Here is an 11,938-nt window from a genome sequence, read left to right as displayed (position 1 = left end):
TTCTTAGCAAACTATCACAAGAAGAGAAAACCAAACACCGCATGTTCTCACTCATAGGTGGGAACTGAACAATGAGCTCACTTGGACTCGGGAAGGGGAACATCACACACTGGGGCCTATCATGGGGAGGGGGGAGGGGGGAGGGATTGCATTGGGGAGTTATACCTGATATAAATGATGAATTGATGGGTGCTGACGAGTTGATGGGTGCAGCACACCAACATGGCACATGTATACATATGTAACAAACCTGCACGTTATGCACATGTACCCTAGAACTTAAAGTATAATAAAAAACAAAACAAAACAAAACAAAACAAAAAAGTATAAAGTTCTCTGGTGGTTCTTGAAGTTAAATATTTTATGTGAGTTGCAAACTTTCAGGCCATGTTCAGCACTGACTAGGGTCTCCTGAGCTACTGTATCCATAAGATGCCAATGGAAGTGACAACTAGGAAAGTCAATTCCAAATCTCGAGATGCTACAAATCTCCATATATTCATGCACCACAGATAAAAGACATTCCCATTTTTTATGGGATTTTACATTTTTCTTTGGATGCTTCCTATTTTCTGAGCATTGCCAGGAGCTGGGGACTACAATGCCAAGGGACAGTGTAGAATCTCCTTTTAGTTAGAAAAATACGTTCAGGAAGGCCAAGGTTTTTAGGTATGAGCGGAGATTCATTTATTTATAAGTATTCTGAAATATAACATCTGTTCAGTGGTTCCAATCATTTAAAGCAGCATTTATCAAACTTTGGGACAATAATCCACAGCAAGAAAACCATTTTACGTTGAACCTAATATATACACAAACATGAACATACTCACACACATGCATTACTAAAGTAAGATTAATGAAACAATGCTTGCTCTTACTGAGACTCACATTTCTCTCTTTTACTATATTTCATTTAAAAATAGTGGCTATGAACTACTAAACTGATTTCACAGTGCATTAATGAATCATTGCCCACAGCTGGAAAACCACTGGTTTAAAGGATAGAAAAAAAAGAAAACAAAAAACAAACAGAAGATAATAGGATGCTCTGTTTTGTGCCACTAGAAGGCAAGTGTATATTGTATGCTACTGACATGCTGGAAAGAAGAGGTTCTTATATTACAGCTAAAGAACAATGTTCACAGTAGGAATGACAAAATACTTCCTTCTGGCATACTGATTTTGTTACTAGCTTTATTCAATTCTTTGTTTAAACCAAACTTGTCATCTTGTTTTCGATGCCTATTGCTATATGATATGCTACCCGATTATATGGTAGTCTGTTTCAGTGTTTCTAATTATGTAAGAGTTCCATGTTCTTTTGCAAGATACATAACTGTGTCTATTTTATGAAAGATTATTTATAAATAAGACATTATGCTTATTTATGCTAAAATATAATCACCCCATTACAATATGGAATAATAATAAAATATATTTCATAAATGTATGTTTTTTCTCACTGTACACTGTGGGAATTTTTCTTCTTCTTCTTCTCCTTCTCCTTCTCCTCCTCCTCCTTCTCCTTCTTCTTTCTTCTTTCTTCTTCTTCTTCCTCCTCCTCCTCCTGCTCCTTCTTCTTCTTGTTCTCCTTCCTCTTTCCCTCTTCTTCTTTCTCCTCCTCCTTCCTCCTCATCCCCATTCTCCTCTTCTTCCTCTTTTTCTTCCTCCGACTCTCTGTCTTCTTCCTCCTCCTCCTCCTTTTTCTTCTTTTGTATTTTCCTTTCTGTTTTCTCTACCTCCTTCTCCTTTCTCTTCTTCTGTCTCTGTCTCTCACTGTCTCTCTCTCTCTTGTTTGTGCTTCCTAAAATTCCAGGACTCTGGGATGTTCAGATAAAATTGATGACATACATAATATTGAGGCATTAAGGTTACATAATGTATAGAGTATTCAAGTGAGCATCATGGGGTGAAAAGGATTATAAGGCATTTTTAGAAAGTAAGTGGAGTCACCGGTTGCTTAGGTAACTGGCCCAAAGATCTGTCACTTAACACAGATGTTAGTTCTTCCAAAGTTGCATTGTCATGAGAATGCAACAAAAGGACAAAATGGATTTGAGCTGTAGTTTGAGAGATTTTGTTACAACGTAAAGATATTTCTGTACATCTATTCATGATTGCTTGTATTTTCATTCAGAAGTTTTAGAGGGAAACAAATCAAATGAGGGAGGGGTGGGGACAACCATGCAGATGGAAAACTGAATACCTTTTTATATATTTTTATTTTTAAACCATGAATTACCTATTCAAAAACGTGAAAAGAAAGATAAAAAACAAAATAACAACAACAAGTGAAACAAAAACCACCAAAAGAGCTTTCCAACAATGAGGCAGCTACATAATGTAAGCCAATAGGGAGAATTCAAGATTTGGAGGAAGAGTGACCTGTGTTCCAACCCTGCCTCCACCATTCACAAGCTGTGTGGTGTTAAACACACCAGTTAACTTGTCTCATCCTGTTTCCTCATCTGTTAAATGGGAATAATAATAATACTTATCATATAGAAACTGTAGTGAATGTCATTTAAGACCACATTATTTGTAGCACTCAACACATAGAGGATTATGGTAGACAAGATATGGCCACCCCCTAAATATGTCAATACCCTTATTCCCAGAACCTGTGAATATGATATGTTACATGGTAAAAAAGATTTTTCAGATATAATTGAAGTTTCTAATTAGTAGACTTTAAAATAGGAGATAATCCTGGATTATGTCGGTGGACCCAATGTAAGCACAAAACAAAGCAGAAGAGGAAGGCAGAACAGTCAACCAGAGAGAGATGCAAAGGGAGAAGAGACAGGAGTTAGCCAGCTGAGTGCCCCCTCACCAAAGTGTAAGAGGATACCCAACAGGCCCTTGCTGGCTTTGAAGTCAGAGGAATGGGGCCATGCACTAAGGAATGTGGGTTGTCTCTAGAAGTTAGGAATGAGCTTCAGCTGATAGCCACCAAAGAAATTAGGACTTCAGTTATAACCTCAAAGAAGTGAATTAGGCCAACAATCTGAGAAAGTGAGGAAGTAGATTCTCTGCTAGAGCCTCCAGAAGGGAAGGCAGTCCGGCTGAAACCTTGATTTTAGCCCAGTGATCCCTGTGTCAGACTTCAGAACTACAGAACTATAACAGTAATAAATTTGTGTTGTTTTAAACTGATAAGAATGTGAGAATTTGTTATGGCAGCAATAGAAAACTAATATAAAGATAGTCAACAATTGATAACACTTGTTATTGTTTATTTAGGGTGATCACAGAAATCTTAGCAATTAGAGATGTATATTGTCTATTATAAGATTATTGATACTTTACTGATCTGATACTATTGAAAATCAGGGGAAGCTGGAGGCCCGGAACATACCAAACGACTGGGACCCAGAGGTGGTAGTGTCTGTCTCTGTGTCTTTACAATCAGGTTGCCCAGATTGCACATGCCAGTCAATAAGTCTTTATAGAATCAAATGCCTAGAGATTCCTTGGACTTTATAAGTACCACATGTATCATATTTTACTGGTGAGAAAATTGAGCAGATAGGTAGCACCATGGGCTGGGAAGAGGTAGGAATTGCTTATTTTTTTCACCTACAAAATAGTAATATCTAAGTCATTAAACTGTGCAACATGAGCAAGTTATGAGGTAGAGGTTATTATTCATGCATTTTAAAGATTTTATCAGGCAGAAACCTTGTTCTGATCCTAGAACGTCGTTTCAGCCTTGAATTATTTAATAGTTTGTCCATCAAAGGATGTGTCCGTGTGTGTGTTTGTATGTATGTGTGTATCCATGTGTTTTTCATGCTGCATATATATGCAAACATGCAGAAAATGCTTCACTTTTGACTTTCTAACTTGGTAATATTTTGAGATATGCTTCATAGAACAGGGTCATTTCTGACTTCAGTCTTCTTCCATGGAGGGATTCCACTAGGGACACCTGTAATTCCTTCTGAAAAAATCTTTGTTTCTAGTGGCCTCCATTATATTTAAATATCTTTTACTGTTGTATATCTTAGCATTCTATCTGTAGAAAACCCAATAAGATTCACATCAATTAGAAATGATGCTAGGTGCCCTAAGACTTCACATCTAGTGGTTGGTTTTCTACCAAACTAAAAATTGTTGGCCAAATCATATGAATTATATCTTCTATTTATTGATTGTTCACCATATCCCAGTGCCTTATAGTGTCTTATTTAATTTTTCATGACAGCCCAGTGCCAGTTGGTACTATTATTAATCCCATTTTATAGATGGGGACTGTGAGGCTTAAAGGCAAAGTGCATGTTTACACAGCTAGTAATTCGTGAGCAGGGCCTGGATTTGAACTCAGGTCTGTGTGAGTTCCCAAACCCAAGTCGTCCTGGTAGATAGACAAATCCTATGATCTTACTCCCCTTACACGAAACTCTCTTGCCCACACTTAAGGGTTTTACTGTGAATAACAAGATAAGTGGACCTGGAAAAAGTTTATATTTTATTTTTTAATTGATAAGCCACATGAATTGTCCCTACATGCTCGGTAGGTAATTGTTTATTTTCAAGTATCTTTCAGATACTTTTTGGATAAGCTCTAGCCCAGTGCTTCTCAAATTTTAGTATAAAAATGAACCACTGGGGATCTCCATAAAAAATAGATTCTTATGCAGTAGGTCTGGGGAAGGATCTGAGATTCTACATTTATAGAAAGCTCCCAGGGGATGGTGGTAGTCCTGGTGTGGGGACTACACTTGGAGTAGCAAGGCTCTAGCTCGCTAAGTCCTAGCCTTTTCCCTATCCTTGTGATATTCTCACTAAAATGTGGAGGTTTTCCAGATCATCCTTCTTGGCTGTAGTAAACATGTTTGCATTGGCCTATTTTCTCAGATCCTAAAATAAATTGGGGTGGAATTAATGAAAATTAGGCAGTAAGGCTAAAAAATGGGGGAAGGTGATAATATCCCTCTGCAAACCTTTCCTTCTTGTACTCTGCTCTAAAAACCACCTGTCTTATCTTTTCTATTTTCTTTGTTTTAATTTTTCGGAAAGTGTGTGACTGTATGTGCATGTTTGTGTGTGTGTGTGCGTGTGTGTATTTGCATATGCATTTGGGGGTGCTGATTCTGAGATTGAGTATACAAAACCAGAGCCATAGTCACTGGATTCTGCTAGCTTCCATTCCCCAAAACTACTGTGGTGCAGCAGAGACTGGGACTTCTAGATGCCTTGCTGTTGGTGGTGTGAGCCAGATCAGACACATAAATGTGAGCAGCTAAATTTTTGTCATGTTTAATTCTGCCTTCCATCTGAATATGCTAGCTGTAGGCACATACAATGTTTTCTTAGCTAGCAAGATAGCATTGTGTGTGTGAGTGTGTGTGTGTTAGGGGGAGGTGATGGTTGAGAAGGTAAGTCACAAAGATATGATAGTAGCACGTAATATAAACATGTATAGATAAATATGGAATGGAAGTAGAGGGTTATGATCTTAGTAAACTTGGCTTTAGTTACCTCTCGATTTCTTGGGAAGATCTCCAGAGAGCTTCAGAAAATGTATTTAGTATCAGCAAACAGTCCTGGGTTTTGGTTTTGCCGCTGTTGTTAGCTAGTAGTCTGTTTTAGACAAGTCATTTCTACTCTCTGGACTTCAATTTCTCTATAGGTGAAATGAGAGAATTGACACCGCCAAGATCCCTGCTTGTTTCTCGTCGTTATTTTTTTCTTTCCTTTTGCTAAGGCAAAAACCTGGGGCAATTGCATTGGCCACCTCCATCAAAGGGCCAACTCCGCAGTTGGTGACAGAGAACAAAACCTAAGAAACTTGCAAAGTTCCCTTCACCCAGCGAATTGCAATTTTTGCTTAGCTCCTATCAGCTTTTATAATTTCTTTAAATCATCTTTTCTCACTCAGTTGAGCATGATGTACATGTTTGTTTATAAGACCACAGCTGAGTCATTCAGGAATCATTCCTTGCTGGCAGTATGGGTCTTCTGGTCTCATTGGACAAAGTTTGAGGGGCCCATCAACAGAAGAAAAGCTTCGTTGAGTTTTAGAAAGGATGACACTACGGATATATCAGCTACTAGCTCTGGACATGATGGCTGGCCTTAGCTTATCCCTGATCTGTAAGATGAGGAATAACTTCTGCCTAGAATGAGCATTATTTTTGTCTATAGGCTGCAAACTTTGTCATACCTTTCCCTGAAAACCTGGAAAATGACTGGGCCAAATTAGGCCTGGCACCTTGCGGCACAGAGTGCTTTGGGGAGAGAGATTCTGCGCCTTATATTCTTCATCAGTTAGCAGGAGGCATCTGAATAGCTTAGTATACTAAGGTGAAAACAGGAACCTTTGGCAGAAGTAAAACAGGCAGAAATGCTTCAGTCTACCACCTTCAGTGATAGAGCCATGGCAAAAGATAAATTAGAACATTCGAAAATAGGCTACAGGAAAGCAGCATGACACATTTGAAATATCCATTCAATAATTAAGCACCTGAATGGCTTGCAGATTGGAATTTAATATTGTAAGGAGTGAAATGAGACGGCAACACTGAAAATGTACTCCAAGGTTCCCAATTCCTTGGTACTATGGAATTCTATCATTGTTTACACAGTGTTTGCAAGTCAAATACAGGCAATTTTAAGATGCTTCACATATGAGTTGATTTCTGGATTAATTCCATTCCCAGCCAAAGCAAACACCTGGATAGTTTTCTTTCCGTTTGTTTCAAAACATCTTTGGTTCTCTCATATTCCTCTCATCTTCCTCCCTTCTGCATCTCTAATTTCCTGGCCTAGTCTTCTCTAAGTACTGTGGTTCTGCGTGCCTTTCTGGTTTTAGTCGTTAGCTATAGGAAGAACAGAATCTTAGGATTATAGCTCTTATGGCTGGGAAGGATGGCAGATATCTGGTTCAGGTCTCCATGTTGAGATGTACACTGAAGCCAGGTGAATTAGTATCAATGAAGCTGGGGGCTACATTGGTTCTGAATCCCAGAACCTGCTCACCTGCTTATCCCCTGGGTAACCATCAGGACTCACCTCAACAGCCAGATATTCACATCACCAAGAACAGAGCAAAACCTACACTATAGGCTTCATTCGTGTTGGTATTTTGAGTTTTCTGTCAGTTATGATGCTGCCAGTTCGTTCCTACCTGTCTGCAACCCGGTCTTTAGTATATCTATTTGAAAGTGTAATTTTAACCTAAGAAAATACTTACTTATGGTTGCTTTAAAAAGTAACAGAATGGGCACCTTTTCAGATCCTACTTGAGTAATCCTCATTCTCCTCTCTCTTAGCAGTGAACATTAGAACAAATTGCCTGATGCAACATAAACAGTTTCACTTCATGCAGAATGCGTTTGTCTTATTTGCTGAGTTGGAAGGAGGCAATTCATTACATTTTGGTAATGTAGTAATAAATAGAAAGTTTAACAGAAGAACCTGGGTGCTTTGGAAGCACAAATTCACCTCCTGCTCCCCTCTATTACAAAAGCACAGAGCCCAGATTGTATGATTGTATGGGGTTGATTGAGGTCCTTGAAAAATTACACATACACATATGCGCGCACACACATACACACACACACACACACATTCTCTATCTCTCTCTCTCTCCCTATATATGTAGTGAAAGTTTATGAAAACAGCATCTTCCAGGGACCAAAATGTGGATTTTAGGTGACATTCAATTCTTCCTTCGACCTCACAGAGAGCGCTTCAGAGATTCCTTGACCCTGTGAGTTTCTTTTATCCCAGGCTATATATTTGCTTTGAAACGAACTTCGTACTATGTAAATGTATTAACATGCCTTTTGATTTAGAATAAGCAGATTTTAAAAACATGATGAAAGGTACCATGTGACGTCATTTATATCTCAGTTTTTAAAGAGTTTATGGGAAAGGAGACATAATATAAATCATCAATTAAACATCAAAAAACCTATGAGACCAACAATGGACAATTATGAATGCTGATATATAAACCTGTTATTCTTGCTAAACACCATGAAGACAAATATATGGCAATAGGAAAGTGGGTCTGGGTGTGCCATGTCAATGTATTAATTATTTCTCATTTGAAGCCAACGGTTAACATGCATAATCTCTAAAAGGAGCATTATCGATTAGTCTGTGTCTCTCCTACTCTTATAATAAACTCGGGTAAAGTTCAGAGATTCTATCTTTCAGGCTGGCTTCCCCGCTTCAGGCTTTTCCTGAGGGAGTAATAACCTTGCTAAAAACTTAACCATCACCAGGTGCATGACTGATCCAAAGAGCACAGGTTGTCATAGGGGAAAAGCCCTTCTCCTAATCTCATTCATTCTAAGAGACCATGGGGAAAGATCAGCATCTGTGAATTCAGCTCAGTACCTGCATATGTGGGACATGATCATGACCATTTGTCCCAGTAGATGTGTGTGTAGGGAGGGAGGGAGGTGTCCACTTTGAAGCAGAGATCTGACTGATGCCCCTCCATTTGCATTTTTTGGTTCCTTTAAGGAAGACAGGCAAACAGATCTGGCCATTTCTTAAGTTCGAAGGATACAAGACAAAGAAGGTAAATGGGGACCCTGGTTTCTGAACCTTCATGATGCGGCTCCTGACTCTCTATTTCTGAAGGTGGCTTTTGACAAAAGGCAGGTATCCTTGGTCCTAGGGCCACACTAATCGATTTTAAGGAGGCCTGGGAGCAGGTTCCCCAGGGATCTTAAAATCTACCCAAGAACGGAGCAAATCATTTTCCAGGGACAGGACAAAGCTGTGGTTCAGGAAAATATTCCCAGTGAAAGGATGTTGTTGGTCATCGCCGGCAGCACCTTGTCCTGTCACCCCTAGAGCTTCTCCCCACTGCATTTCCTCTTCCAAAACAATCTGTTGCTGGCCTCCCTCTGCTCCCTACCACCCTGAGCCCACAGCCAGTCGTTCAATGCTTCTCAGCCTACAGCAGCCCAGCATCTTCATTCAACCTGCACTTCACTGCCCCTTGCCCGTCAGCAGCGCTCAGGCAGCGTAACGGACCGCACCGGCCGCCTGTAGACTTACCCTGAGCCAAGTGGTTTCTTCGGATCAGATCTGTGTCGTCTGGGTGTCCGTGGGCCAGGATGCGTGGTGCGGCGCCTTGCCGGACTCCTCTTTTGCGGCGCGCAAACAGCAGCCGACTGGGACAGCCCGGGGCCTCTAGGCTGACGGGTGGGTGGGTGGATAAGCACAGGGAAAGGGGCGGGGTGTAAAGACGAGCGCAAGTACTGGCTCCTACCTTGACTTCCCCTTTGGATGCTCAGTTATTCCCAAACTTCCCCGTAACAGATCGGCCCTCCTCACCTTTCACCTTCGCCAGTGCCCCGAAACTCTTTGCTCTACCAATGTCCCTGCCCTGTTCTCCCAGCTCTCTAACCCAACCTGAGCCCCTTAAAGGGCACCCACTCCTTTCACGCAGCCAGCCACACACAATAAGAGCTAGGGAAGAAACTGACACAGGGAAACTGACAGGGGTAGCTGACACTGTAGTGTGAAGGAAAGGGAGAAGGAGGGAGAAAGGAAGGGATGGAGAGAGAGGGGAGAGAGAGAGAGAAAAAGAGAGAGAGCGAGCCGCATTCACACTCTTACACGCACACTCAAGCTCCAGCTGTTAGGTAGCGGCTGGCGGGAGCGCTAGCCACCCCTCCAAAACCCTTTCCTACACTAGAGGTTTCTGTCCCCTTCTGCTGCCGTTTCTGGAATATGCTATACAGGGAAGGGGAGAGAAAAGCAAAGAGGGGTGGGGAGGGGAAAATCAAGGAGGCACGCTCCCTTTCTCCTCTCCACCCCTGTCTCCAAAAATGTCCAACCCTGAGCTCTTCCTTTTCCCTTCTTTCTGCGCCCGGCTTCCCTCTGCTCCTGTTCTTTCTTCCTCCCTTTGGGGTGGCTGCGAGCTGCGGACAACCCGTCGTGGTTGTGATGTGGGGTGTGTGTGTGCGTGTGTGCGTGTGTGTGTGTGTGTGTGTGTGAGAGAGAGAGACTGAGACAACCGTGGTTGCAAAAGCACCCCTCACCTCCCCCAGCCCCCGGGCCGCGGAAGCCTCTCTCAATCTCCCAGCGGCGGGGCGGGGCGGGGGAGGCGGGGAGGGGGGAGGGAAAGAGGGAGGACGGGGCAGGCTGCAGGGGCAGCAGCTTCTGCCTTCTCGGCAGCTCGGCGGCCAGGGGTGGAAGGAAGCCGCAGCCGCAGCCCCAAGTCAACCCCCGCTGCCCCGTCCCACCGTCTCATCTCTCCCCCCTCGGTACGGAATTTTCTGTCTCATTTGTTTGCTTCCCCAGACCTCCCCCTCCCCTGGGTGGTGGCAGAGACTGGAGGGGAGGTGGGAGGCTAAGCTCGGGTGCGGGTAGAAGGGACAGGAGTCCTTCGGAGCATAGGGCTAGCAGAGTCTCTCTCTGCCCTTTGGCCTGAGTATCCCCTGCTTTGGGCAGTGACCTTTGCCCACCCCCCTCAGCCCGGACTCTGGGCCAGTGGTGGCCAGGCTGCTCCGGCGATCACAGGTCATTCAGGGGGAAAGGGAGTTGAACCTGAGAGAGTAAGGGCAGAGGGCGGCTGGTAGGACAGGGGGACAGCGGAGCGCTGGGGTCCTATCGGGCGGACTTGGATCCCTGATAGATCTAGATTAATCTAGTTGGAGCTACCTAATTCTCCCATCCGTGCCCCTCTCACCCATAGGGTCGGTCTCCCAAGATCCAGCCTAGATTGATGCAGGGAGGGATAGCAATATTGTAGGATGGCGGGGGGTGCTGAGGGGTGGGCTAAGGTTGCTTAGTGGTATCTGTGGTGGAGGGAGAGGGGCGGTGTCACCGGACTCTTGGGCGACTCTTTTATCTTTATGCCTTCCTTTCACGTGAAGCACCTCTCCACTTCTATCTTTCACTACCCTGGCGCCCAGAATGTTCACCCCCTTGAGCTCAACTGGAAGGGGCTACATAGCCCCACCCCCACCACAAGCCTGAGACTTCTACCTGCAACCTGCAGGCGCATAGGTCCACTAGCTGGCAGCATCTCATGTCCCGGCCGCACAGCCCCAAATCTCCGCTTTGTCTTTTATCTCCCTTCCTAGCTCTCTCAGGAAAGAGGCATGTGAGTCTCTGCTGGACACTGGGCTGGTACCTGAAACCCTTTTCCCTACCCATTCTCAGAACAATCCCTAGCTCTGAGAAAGCTCCACTGTACTTCCTGCTGCTCTTTAAACCCCTCTGCACACCCTGGGAGCCTAAGTGTAAGCTCCCGAAAAAGCCAGAATCATCTCCCTTGCCTGAATGGCCCAGTGTTTTCATTGCGGAGCCTGTGAAGCTGGTATTAGTTATGTTTAGTGGAAGCCCTAGACACTCTCCTCCTAGCCTACCTTGGAAAAGTCGCTAGGGGCACCAAGCAAGACAAATTTTCCCCTTGTCCTTAGTCCTCCTAGTCCCGAGGCGGTCCGATATTCTGGAGAGTATTTAGCTTTTGTATGGAAGCAAGGTATTGGAGAAAAGAAAATTAATACCCTGGGGGATGAAGAGTTTGTATCTGTGGGGAAGCATGTTGGGGAGGGAGAAGTAAGGGTGGAGCTTCCACCGCTTAACGACTTAAATACTTCAGGAAGTGTTTCTAAAGATTGGCCAAGAGGGTCGCTGAAAAAAAAAAAAAAAAAAAATCACTTGATTCTTTGCCTTTCATTCAAAGACAGTTTTACTGTGAACCAGCCAACTAATATATAGTCTCCCAAACAAGGGAGGTCTCTGTTGTGATTAAGTCATCTTCCCTTTGGCATGAGGGTGAGTAGAATATGTGACTGGATAAAACTTTGGGGCATTTCCCTCTCTTTAGCCAAACTGCAGTCCAGCTGAGACTTCCACTCCAAGCCCAGATGGAACCAGAAGCAGTGCCCAGGGAGAGCAAAATCCTTATTCTTGTGAGCTGTTTTCTTTAAAGGCCCTATATACAATGCACTTG

General features: G+C 43.3%; 1 protein-coding gene across 1 annotated transcript in view; it reads right to left on the bottom strand.

Moving 5' to 3' along the window:
* TRPC5 (transient receptor potential cation channel subfamily C member 5) overlaps positions 1–9,930 on the bottom strand; it is a 298,874-nt gene extending 288,944 nt beyond the window's left edge. Inside the window, exon 1 of the mRNA XM_023203039.1 lies at positions 9,028–9,930. The gene's annotated coding sequence lies outside the window, so the exon portion shown is untranslated. The remainder of the gene's footprint in view (positions 1–9,027) is intronic.
* Between the last annotated feature and the right edge of the window lie 2,008 nt (positions 9,931–11,938).

Source organism: Piliocolobus tephrosceles, chromosome 12 (genome assembly GCF_002776525.5).
Source record: "Piliocolobus tephrosceles isolate RC106 chromosome 12, ASM277652v3, whole genome shotgun sequence".
In the NCBI taxonomy this organism is placed as follows: domain Eukaryota; kingdom Metazoa; phylum Chordata; class Mammalia; order Primates; family Cercopithecidae; genus Piliocolobus; species Piliocolobus tephrosceles.
This window is presented reverse-complemented; position numbering and strand designations above follow the sequence as displayed.